The following is a 12,644-nucleotide window of genomic DNA, read 5'->3' as shown; positions in this document are numbered from 1 at the left end:
GCAAGTCTTGGATCTGACGATTTCTGTTTTCAGAAAATGATGTTCTAATAAAACCACCTGTTTATTGTACATGTGATATTATTTTTGGGGGGTTTTGGTGAATTGCTCACAATGTTTTCTAGGTCTATCACGGGTCGGAAGTGGGTTTCAGCAGCAGCACGGGAAAACGACGTCTAGAGGGGAACGGCACAAGAGCACGAGACTTTCCCAGAGCTGAATTGTCTATAAACCACTTCAATGGAGCGCTCAGCGCCCTCAAAAAAAAAATGGTCCACTGGATATGAAACTCAGCAGAATCCGTCCGTTGCCACTTTGGGACCATGAATTTGTTCAAGTTTCGAGATAGGCAAGGTTCATATAAATTTTCACTAACACCAAAGGAAAAGAAAACACTCAAGATTTGTGTCGTCAAAAAACGTTTCATTTGCACCTTCTGCACCTCTTATCTGTCACAAACGCTTCTTATTACTAAATTGTTTTTTCGACCCTATATTTCAATCAGAATTGAACATTTGACATTCATTAATCAAGTAAAATGGCTCGTTGTCACGACACGTTTCAGGTTGGGCGTTCATCTCAATTCTGGACAAAAAAGGCCGGATTCACCACTTTCCAGAACAACTAAATGGTACACTACTGTTCCTCTTGGTAAAGCCACTGTGGCATAACGATATCAAATAGTAAAAATGTTAAAATAATATAATGCACTATTTCTGCATCTGACTAGCAAAACATCGTCAGATGCTACTGTTAGTCTGCCTGCTAGAGGCCCTAGTGGTGTGTGTGAGGAATCGAAATTTGTCGGAAAAAAGGACACAAATATATTATTAAGTTCATTTAAGTGAAATATGTTGTAACATGTGGATGACTGATAGTCAACTTATATGCATTCATCTGTGTTTAAGAACTTAAACATATTTTTACAGGTATATATACACGGAGCTGTCCATGATATTCGCTATCACCCGTAAACACGTGTTTCTGGGCAATCTCCGCGGTCATCTAGTGTCACGACACAACCAAATACGCGATAACCGCCACTTCAGCGTTTCCTGTTATTTACCACTGATGGATTCTCCACACTGGAATTCACAGAATGTAGGAAGCTATGCGCATGCGTTAAATCATAGCACGTGGCATAACGGGACACATGTACGTGAGACACACTAATTGTCGACGCACACTCCTAAGTCTTCTGTCCCACATTCCGCCTTGACAGGCAAGGAGTTTTTTCCTAGAAATGGGAAATCAATTGAATCCCTTGGACAAAGATGGACGGAAATACGAATAATCATTTGTGTCAGAAACAAGCAATTTATAAACGGCGCTGAAATGTTTGAAATTTGCATCGCAAACCAAGGTGAAACGATCTATAATCTCACGTATTTTTTTTCGCCTAAACTGGAGATATTTTCTTCGTCAGGCTAAGCACTCAGTTGTAGCAAGTTGTTATAAGTTTATAAACATAGGCTGTACTGTTTTCATTCAGGCGGAAATCAAGGGCGATTTATGTTCTCGAAGGCAACATGTGCACATACTAGCGCCACATGTTTAATGAACAGGTATCTTAACGCGCTTCTGCTGACGTCTGCGTCAAATTGCAGAGAGGCAATTTAGCTTTACCTCCATGATCCATCTTAATGACGCTACCTTCGGATCAATGATAGTGAACGCGGCATGACCGCCAAGTGTCGGGCTCACCGTCATTATTTAAAAGAGGCCCTTTATTAATTAGATGGAACGCCGTGCACTGGTCTGCTTGATTGCAATTCGCATACTTGGACGCTTTGTTTGATCGCTTGTCATTGCAATATTGACAATGTCTTTTTTCTAAAAGTCACCAAGTCAATTAAATAAGTGCGAGAACTAATGCGAATCATATTGTGATGGTCATGAAATTTTCTGCCAATTTCTGCAGTCTTATTTGATTTATATCAATAATAAAACGGCGTGTCATTGCGCGGAGTAAAAGCGGTCGTTGACTGTTTCTTCCTCCACTCTAGGCGGATTCTTAAAATTCACAGCGGTAGGTCACAGTAAACATAACACACCATATGTAAACCGCAGTGAGTCCTGTGATGATGACGTCTCTAAGAATCAACTGCAGATCCAATATTTTGCCAAGGGGCGGGGAATAAACTATTTGTTTCAATTCGCTTCACAAATATAAAAAATAGATTTTAGTGTCAATTTAACTGTGGTTGCAAGGAGCCATTTAGTTATACCAATGCCATTTATTGAGAATTCTTCGTGTAACGATCTGAGACCAGCATCGCAAAGTCGACTTCCCGTAGACAGCTAACAAATTCGACAGGCAAAGCTAAGACTAAAAAAAATTAAACTTTGGCCACTGACAGGTGCTTTTTAGTTCAGCGGTTGATGGTAGTTGTCTAATATAAGTCAGTTTTAGTAAGCTAACGTTGGCGACTGTTGGTTTAAATGTTGACTATCACATTTCTACAATGGATTAATGGAACTGAATCAAACACTTAAAGCACTGGTTTTAATTTTCCCGGCCTGGCGCCTGCAGCGGGAGATAGCAGTTCTCTTCCCATTGTCATCCAAATCAATAAGCTTCACCTGTGTACAAGTACAGTTGAAACCTAAACCGGTCTTTGTTAATGACACATCACCAGACGACTCCAGCAATCTGACAGGGCACCATTGCGGCCGCTGATACGGGTTGTGCTAGATGGATTCTCCAGCTACCATCAGATGTCGAAATCAGTGCATTGGATTTCAGCTTCAAAAAAGTACTGGAAGTCTGACTTTGAAAACTTTATCATCATAATAATAACAATTATAATATTAATACCACTATTGTAAATAATACCATTTATTATTATTATTATTATTATTAAGCTATGTGTCTCTCCTTTTATGAGCTTGCTGCGGTTGGCTTTGATGCAGTCTCTCGGCCTACCAATGTAAAATGACTAAAATTGCCCTGTTTTAGTTTGTCCTCGTGCTCAGTGAATACTCCTTACCTTTGGATTTCAGTTTGAAACAAGTATTGGACGTCTGACTTTGAAAATTATCATCATGATAATTTTCAAATATAATATTTATATCACTTTTGTAATTATTGTTATTACTGTTATTATTATTATTATTATTATTATTATCAAGCTCCGTGACTCTCCTTTATGACCTTACAACGTAAAATGACCAAAATGGTCCTGTTTTTGTTCATCCTTGCGCTCATCAATGAATGGCCCGTACATTTGGCTACTGAACATTTCTTGGTAACTGAGAATCAATTCTGTATGGAACGCAAAGCCATAGACAGAAAACCACGGTTAAGCGCATGCCAAAATGTTAGACACCAATTATTCAGATAAGTAAGAAAAGTTGATTGAAAAATACATTAGAAAGCAACCGTTGTCATGATAAATCAATAATAAGTATTCAATTTAGGCCATTAGGAACTAGAAAAATTCCTTTTGAATTTAAAAAATAATTCATTTTCCTTGGAAACAGATGGTGCATGCGTTGCGTAATCTAATCTGAACTAATTCATTATTTAGACAGTAAAATTACGACTCTGAAATGTACATGATGACTGGAGTGGCGCCTAAGATAGCAAAGTGATTCTACTGTCCTTCGTAATAATATCATTGAAACCAGACGTTTTATCTGTGGGGTTTGCACTTTTTTTTTCAAAATCCACCCAAATCCATTTTTGAAACATTGTGATAGCACATCACAATCGATTGCAGGGTTTGTGATATGATGGAACACTTATCGTGTTTTATCCCGGTGTAATAGATTTCAGGGAACGGAACCAAATGAAACGCTTCTGATGTAAGTAGCTGATCATGACTACCAGCACGATTCTATTTTTTCCCAACATACAGCGTAAGTCCCAATTAAAATAAAAAAATATATTCTTGAGACAATTCATATTGTGCCATTTAAATGAATTTCAAAACGGACGCACTCTGATTCACGAGCATTTAGCATATCAGACAGTAACGGCAGGAAGATACCGATAAAAGAAATGATGCCTCTTTGATTGGTGTGGATTGAAATAATGATTAAATGAGCACCCATTGCAGATGTTAAAGTATCATGTATGTAACAAAAAAGGGTTAATACATTAATCTATTTTAATATTAAATACATGTGTTTTGCATGCCTGAAATAAACATATATATTGCATGAAAATGTTTGTATTTCTGCTGTAATATTTTTCGTGCTAAAGACAGGTATTTCATGACCATGAACCTTGTATCCGAATCAATTCTCCACTTTTACAGAACATTGCTTCCAATGTAATTCACAATTGATCAATTTCGTGCGAGTGTCATTTTTGAATTATTTCATGCTTCCAAATACCACGCTTAAGTGCCTTCTTCCCTGACAGATCCTAGCTAAGTCACAGCGCGGAGATAATATGGCAGAGACGTACATTATATCCATTATCTTGTCTTTCAAAAGAAACACATTGGTACGTGTAATCTTTCTGAAGAGGATGATAATTTCACAGTTGATTACTGTGTACAGAGGATGAAGGGCCAAGGCTGAAGGAGCTTGGTGCAAATTGTTCCCGCCATGTTTGTTAGTGTGATTGAAAACACATATGTAGATTATATGCAGAATACCACGTGGACTTACGCAAACATGAATCAGAATTGTGAACTTAAAAGGTGTGTATGAAAGAGAGAGAGAGAGAGTTAGAGAAAGACTGTTACAGATATATATATGTATTTTCATGCGAAAAAATACATTGCATCACTCTGTTAGATTTCTCAAAGTTCTTTCCGATACCTAGCATCAATTTTTCTACTGTAGTTGAATATTTCATTCTATATACTCACACGTCACGTCACATCAGCGGTGTTGGCTTAATTAACCTACACTTGCAATTCTCTTCCCGTGTGGTAATATCTGGAAGATGAAAGAAATAAACGTGTTAATCACGCATATGAAAAACCAATTATACCAATTATATCCTGGCAGAGAACACGGGTTAGTGGAGATTGGTGTGGCCATGAAAGAGCCAATATCTTTCTCAGAAGGTATATCTCACCCAAGTACATCTCATCAAATCATCCAGCTGTCTTCAATAATTATCAATTTTCCCAACATGAGGCATTTGTCGGACTTCAAGAAAGATAAGCGAAAGAACGTACATCGTAACGTTTAAATTACTACAAAATATATATGCAGGCTGCACTTCGTTTGACACACCTAATGTGACTATTTTTTAGCTTTATGAAGTTTAAGAGCTGAAAGGTCGGGCTGGTTCACTTAATGATAACCTCTGCTTCATTACTCAATTCTATAATGTTGCAGTGGATATCATCGTTTTCCCAATGATGCGTTCTTTTTTTCGGGAAAAAGGGCCCAAGGTCAGAGAGAGAGAGACACAGGGGGCAGTGAGAGACAGGCTGAGAGAGAAGAAGAGAGAGCTACTTCGTTGTTTTGTGCTTCTTTCATCCATCCATTTTAGTCTTTTTTCTGAATATGAAAGAAAGAAAGAAAGAAAGAAAAAATGAAAGAAAAAGAAGAAAAGAAAGAAAGACATGAGGGAGGAAAGATGAAGAAAGATAAGTGTGTGTCAGTTTTCTCTACAGCGGAGGAGTGATAAGTTACGACTCCTTAAGCAAAACATAAACGAGGCATCAGGGCATAGGCTGACAATAAATCTTCATTACCCGCCGATGCCAAATGGCTGGAGACGGCTCTACTTCTCAGTGGAATTCTCTCGCTTGATTCCTGTCCATTTCTCACATCTTTAGGAAGCATACAAGGCACGATATAATAAACATACAAAAATGGCAAAGATTGTAGAATACTTCTTTGTCCTGGACCACTGAATTCACGTTAATCTCAATGCAAGATATCCAAATAATGTTACCGAATGTTACAACGCAATGTGATGTGCCTGGTTAATATTATAACTCTTAAATAAAATTATAATTACTTGTAATTAATCCCTCAAGAGGCAGCAAGCTGGAGTATGGCCATATAACACCATATGTCAATACCATTCTAAGAGTTCTGGCATTATTTTAAGTACCACATTGGCTTCACTACGAGAACCTGTTCCAAACAACATTGGCACAAAACAGGGTCAAAGGTCAATGGTTTTACAAAAGGCGACCTGTGGTCAGTTTGCAGGTTGACAAAACCTACTTCTAAAACCTTCTTCTAAAACATTCTTCTAAAACGAATCAACGGTTTGTAATAAGCCCTTATAGTATATAACTTTGCTAGTATCTGATTATAACAGACGTTAAAATGCTCACCTCATGAACACCGCCGATTATATCCAAGAAAAAAGTCTTTCTTCCAATTTCCTTCAAGCTGTTGTACCAAGCAACGTTTATCCAATGAATATCTGACAGTAGTTGGGTCTTATGGGTATATATTTATGTATATATGCATGCAGCACGCTCTAACTTACCCTGTCTAATCAATCAGAGAGAACATTCTTCCAAAGTGGCGGAATTATGGCATATTATTTGACAAGAAGTGGAATCTATTTGCGTTCCCAGAGAGCAGAATAGCGCCAACAAAGCGACAAACGGCACGCACTTGTGGCCTCCGGGTGAAGTCCTACTTCGTTTTATTTACACTTCATCAAAACCAATATTGACTATATATCCACCCTTCACGATGTCACAGATTAGCGGCGATACCAGACTACATGCTCGTTCACATAGGGAATAACTTAGACCTTTAATGACTTTCCTAGATGAAGTGACATTGCTTAAAAATCGACTTTACATTTCAATGCGTACTAGGAATTGATCATTGTGCAATCACGACATTTTGTGACGTAAATTAGTTTTTTCTTTGTTTAAGTAAGTTCCAATGTGAACATGCCACAGAAGCGATTTGCTATTAGTATCAGCTTTCTGTGTGTGGGCGGTCGTGAGTTAGTGTTTTGGTAATGCGTGTATTAAATCATTACTCATTGATTTGCTATCAAATGTCGAGAGGAGACCAGTTAACGGTACTCTGGACGCTTTGCTGGGTTTCCATTAGCTGCGAAGAAGGTCGTGGTCACATTAAGGCTCATGCATATAAAGGGAGGGCAACGCACCCCCTCCTCCCCCCCCCCCCACCCCCACCCCCACAGACGTGAGGCAGTTTGTGATTTATCCTCTTCCAGCAAGAGACAAGTCGCATAATGTCTACAGTTTCTTTTACCCATAGATACACTGAGAGAGAGAGAGAGAGAGAGAGAGAGAAAGAGCATCATCATTTTTATATCCAACAATCTGTAAAACAAGTGAAGGCAAAGAAGAGCCGTGCTTCATGAATTAAAGTTAATACCATTTAAATAGTCACACAAACATCATACTCATCATACTGACCCGACAGCAACCAACGTCCCTGTTTGCGGTCACATATTGGTAAGTTCAAAGACCTCTCATCTTCACAAAACGCCACATGCAAGAACGTGGTTTCAGAGCCATTTACCAGTGACACTGGGTCCTAACACGTGCCCTGAATGTTGAACATCGAGTACCGATGTAACGTGACAGAGAGTCCACCATGATAAAGAGTTCGCTTCCCATTCATTTGTACAGGAAGGCCTCGCCGTAGATTTAGTCAGGCTAACCCTAACCATTATAACTAAATGGAGGACGGACTTTGTGTGACACGGACCCCCATTTTCGTTACACCGGCTTATAATCATGCATATAATCAAGCACGCCCGGCACCCTTTCTTATGTCTACTTTTGAAGCTTTATTAATTTTGTCTAAGACACTGTGAAATGCCACTGGTGTATAGAGGAAGCATTAAATGTATCCTGAATTACGTATATGGATCCATTACAACACAACGTTGTGTAACTGAGTGATATTCTATTACTGGGTGTAACGAGATGTGACTCACGCTAAGAAATTTACTGCCACACACGTCAAATTGAATAGTAGAGCAATTCTTCTGCATGCATATAGGTACTATTCATGCTGTCCTTAAATGTGCCAATTGGCCAGGAATTTGTACAAATGTAATTCTGCTAATATGTCAGTTACTGGGTCACCTGTGATTTGGGATTCGATCTCAGGTCGCCGTGCACACACGATCATCTTTTGACCGTGCAACGTAAGCATTGAGAAGATAAAGAAAAAAAACATAGAAGCGGTAGCTAAGCCCGTAACTCAAACTGCGCGTTGATCTTCCGTAATTCAAGAAATCACAAATAAGAATCCTCACATAAGAATCCCCATAGACACGGTAATCTTCTCAAGAATGAAGGTTATCTAATTTGTTAATGCCAGGTGCTTCCAGATGGTGAGAAAGGATTCCCCAGTAGATTATTACTAATGATAAGTCCGGTTTCAGGGGGGGAAATTCGGGGAATACGAGATCGACTTGTTTCAGAACTTGTAAAATATCACTAGGTTCATTCTTGATCAGCCTGACATAAATGATGGCGATGGAGATAGCAGAAACACTTAAGAGCAACGGAAATAATTCACCGGTTCTGGAAAAACACGCCAAGCACGTTCAGCAAATACTCAAATGTAGCATACCTACAGAACATTAAGCCCGTCAATTGATATCCTAGCCACGTGTGCGTGAGTGCTTTACAAAGCTACCATACTGCTGTATGGGATTTATTGTTTTATTCTTTACTTGAAAAAGCGGAAATATTGAAAACATTTTCGACGCTTTGATGCATCAATACATTGTACAACAATGACGGTGCCAAAGAGAAGAGTAAATAAACTCAGAGATGCTCAAAAGAGGTCGTTCTCATCGTATGGAAATTGTCTCTTTGTCAGCAGATAGATATTTAGAAATATTCTCAATTTATTGATGTAATACTCAGACATTCTCGAGGGAAAGAAGTGGTGATAATTTCGCCTAAAGCCGCATTCCTGATATACGTTGAATAACTTTCATTGACTCTGTATCTATGGCAATTATCAGTGCTCTTGGTGTGTTCTCTGGTTAGGAAATAAACAGACATTATTGTCTACCTTATTGCCTGTGGGGCCCCTTAGAACACAGCAAGTCTGTCTATTTCCACCTGAAATAACCTCGGACTCCCCCCCCCCCCCCCCCCCCAAAGTACATAACTTCTCGCCGAACCTTTCCTTAGTATGCCAAAGGTTCGAGTTATCCTGCTCGCCCATTTTCTCTCGCTTCTCGTCAGTAATTCTAGACCAGCGTTTCAGATTTACAAGACATTTGTCCGAATTTGCTTGGTCTCTGTAGAGATATTTAGGTACAGATTTTTTTTTTTGTTGTCTAGACGTTGGGTGCTTTATTATTTTCTAATTTCCCTAACAACCTATGTATGGGTCTCTGTGATTTTATACCACTGCAGTGTACAAGGGGTAGTTTCATAAATAATGTTTATCAATTCACTTTGTGCTCGTTTTTGCCCTTAATAATAACCTCATTGTTTTCATATCAGTCATTCTGTGACAACGTGTCAGGTTTCAGCTACATTTGTCCTAACTAATAACGATCTCTTTCGAGGTAGCTGCTTGTAAACAGGTAAAAAAAACAGTTTCAATATCTTGTTAATTTGGCCCTGAAAGCAGACAACATGTCCTCGAATCTAATCCAATTACCAAGAATTTCTCGGAAAAAAACGGCATATATCTGCATACAGACGAGGAAACTCCGTATTTATGAATATATACATTACAAAAATGGCATTCATTTATTCTTTCCTAAGTAGGCTATTATACAATCCACATGGAGGGATCGATTTTTGATCTTCAGAAATGCCATGTAATGTCGGTTCAAGACGCCCCCAACCCATTTTAATTCATCTAATAGATATTTAAATTGGTTCCGCATGGTAAAAATGGAGGTGACGAGTTACAAAACGTCTATAGTTATCAAATAATGGTGACTTCGTATTTTAAAAACAATGTAGGTGTGAAGATGTGTGTGGAAAGCATCCATTCACAGAGTTTGCTTTGTTTTGTCTATAGCGTGTCTGCTAAGAAATATTACACATTGCTAGGCTGGCTAGTTTCGTGTTCTTAAATAACTGATTGCGTTCCACACATTGACACTGTACAATGTGCATTCACTCCAGATTCCATGGCCTGAGTCTATGTGCAAAAAAAAAAACCTAGGTACACTTAATGATGACATAATACAACATTGGTCAAAAAGGTTGTCCCACCCCCATTTCCATGTACTTTGATTTACAAATGATCACCTCGCAGCTGTAAATTGTTAGAAATAATGCTTTTTATTACAGATACCGTGTCTAACATGATTAATGGTAAAAAAATACAAAACAGTGGTGAAAATATACACATTTTATACAATTAAGTAAAATTTATAAGAGGTACCCCCTCAAATCCACTGTTTCATTGTAACTTCTACAGATGTAAAGAAATGTCTATTAAATTGAAAAGACGCCATCAAATGTCACCAAATTCACACACAATTAGCATTAGGGTGTGTTCGTTAAAGGTCACGTGCCTAACAGCGTGTTCGTCTACCGCGTACTGCAATTATCCCCTGTAGACGGCGCGACAAACCCTCAACACGGGTAACAAATCTGTTATGTGGGATATTGTCCCATTCTTCTTAAACAAGTTGGGGGAGTTGGTCCACGTTTTTAAGGGGTTGGTTCTCTTTTGCATTGCACACTCCAATTCATGTCACAGTTGATTAGTAAGTTTATTGTCAGGGCTCAAAGATGGTGGTTCTATCCTTAGAGCATTGTGTTTCTTCAACAAGCACTTGCCAGGCGAGAGGTGTGAGCAAGTGTGCAGTCATGATGAAGCCTGGAGTTAACCCCAAAGTCAGTACTTGAAGATGGAATGAGATATCAACTGAGAATGCTTCGTTCAGTGATCCCACAGGCACCTGAACCTGGCCATCCATCACTGGAAGGAAGTCGGTTTTGATGCAGAATCAAATTATTTCTTTTATCCCATCGATGGTCAAATGAGGATCCATAGACATGTTAAAAAATGCCTCTTGGAAGGGTGTGTGTAGGATAATATCGCCTGAGGTGTTAGATCAGTCCGCATTTGGAGAACATTCCAAGCCTATGGTATTAGTACATTGTTCCTTTTGGAACAAAACGTAACAGGGGCATTTTAATGTAATATTCTCAACAGAAATCTCATTCTATTTGCAAGAGGTGACTTCAGGGATGCTACTGGCTTCATTGTGACAACGCACTTGCTCACAGCTCTCGTCTGGCAAGCGATTTGTTGCAGAAACGTGCCTAACAGCAGAAACACAGGACTCTGAGGATGGGACAACCGTCTTTAAGCCCTGATATTAATCCTCCTGAGCACCAGTAGCATTAATTGAAATGTGCATTGCAGAGGAGAACCAATTCCCAAATAATCTTGACCAATTCCGCCACGCTCTTTGGGATGAATGGGACAATATCCCACAGAACAGAATTGTTACCCGTGTTGAAGGCTTGTTGCGCCGTCTACAGGAGATAATTGCAGTACACGGTAGACGCACACGCTGTTAGGCATGTGATCTTTAACGAGCACACCCTAATGCTAATTGAGTGTGAATTTGGTGACATTTGATGGCGTCTTTTCAATTTATTAGACATTTTTTTATATCTGTAGAAGTCACAATGAAACAATGGGTTTGAGGGGGTACCTCTTATAAATTTTACTAAATGGTATAAAATGTGTATATTTTCACCAGTATTTTGTTGTTTTTTTAACCATTAATCATGTTAGACACGGTATCTGTAATAAAAAGCGCTATTTCTAACAATTTACAGCTGTGAGGTGATCATTTGTAAATCAAAGTACATGGAAATGGGGGTGGGACAGCCTTTTTGACCAATGTTGTATGTTCGCTAGACCTTTTCACTCATATAAACATTTTCTGAAATTTCATTTATCAGCACGGTTACCATTTTCAAAGCCCTTGAGAAAATTTTGATCTATAAACCTGTGCCGAGTTGTGAAAAAGGGTTGGAATTACCATAAAAATATAGCACACACAATCATTGACCGCTCATCAGCCATCGTATTGTCAGTCCGTAATATTTCACTATTATTTTATCCGTAATATTTCACTATTATTTTATCCGTAATATTTCACTATTATCTTATCATAAAATATCTACCACTTTCAAAATCTTTGGCGCAAATTCGTACTTATATCTGGTCTTATGTCTTAAACAAAGCGGAACTTTTCTAGAAACATGATGTGAACCTGTGCGATGACGTGATACGTATACATATATATGCCTGTCCTCTCTTGCTGGTCAAACCGCTCAGTGAAAGAATTAATATAGCATCAAAACGACCGTATATTGACCCATGCTAAACCCCACGGAGAAGGAAACATGATGACAATAAAATCATTTAGACTCCCGGAAACATGCAGAATGGCGTGTGTCTAGAGAAAAAAAAAGCAAACACACAACTTAATAAAGACATCTGCAACGTGGTGCATTACGTAATAAAAATAGGTGTAATGTACAATTTACGTCTTCATGGATGGATTTTGCCTGAGGCCGATTTACAGATCTTTTTCCGTGCTTTTTTCCCCTATTTTGTTTTATTATTTATATATTTTTTGGAATTATTTCTCATCAGCATTGTCAGCGTATATATTTTTTAGAATTAGTGATTATGATGTCCATCTGCGGCCATTCGTACTCTGAGATGAACTTTACCGCTGCCCAAAGGGGAAAGAACGCCTGGGAAAGATA

This window comes from Lingula anatina, chromosome 9, assembly GCF_051362555.1.
Source record: "Lingula anatina isolate TDL-2025a chromosome 9, LinAna3.0, whole genome shotgun sequence".
Classification (NCBI taxonomy): Eukaryota; Metazoa; Brachiopoda; class Lingulata; order Lingulida; family Lingulidae; genus Lingula; species Lingula anatina.
The sequence above is the reverse complement of the archived record's forward strand: the minus strand, read 5'-3'. Positions refer to the sequence as shown.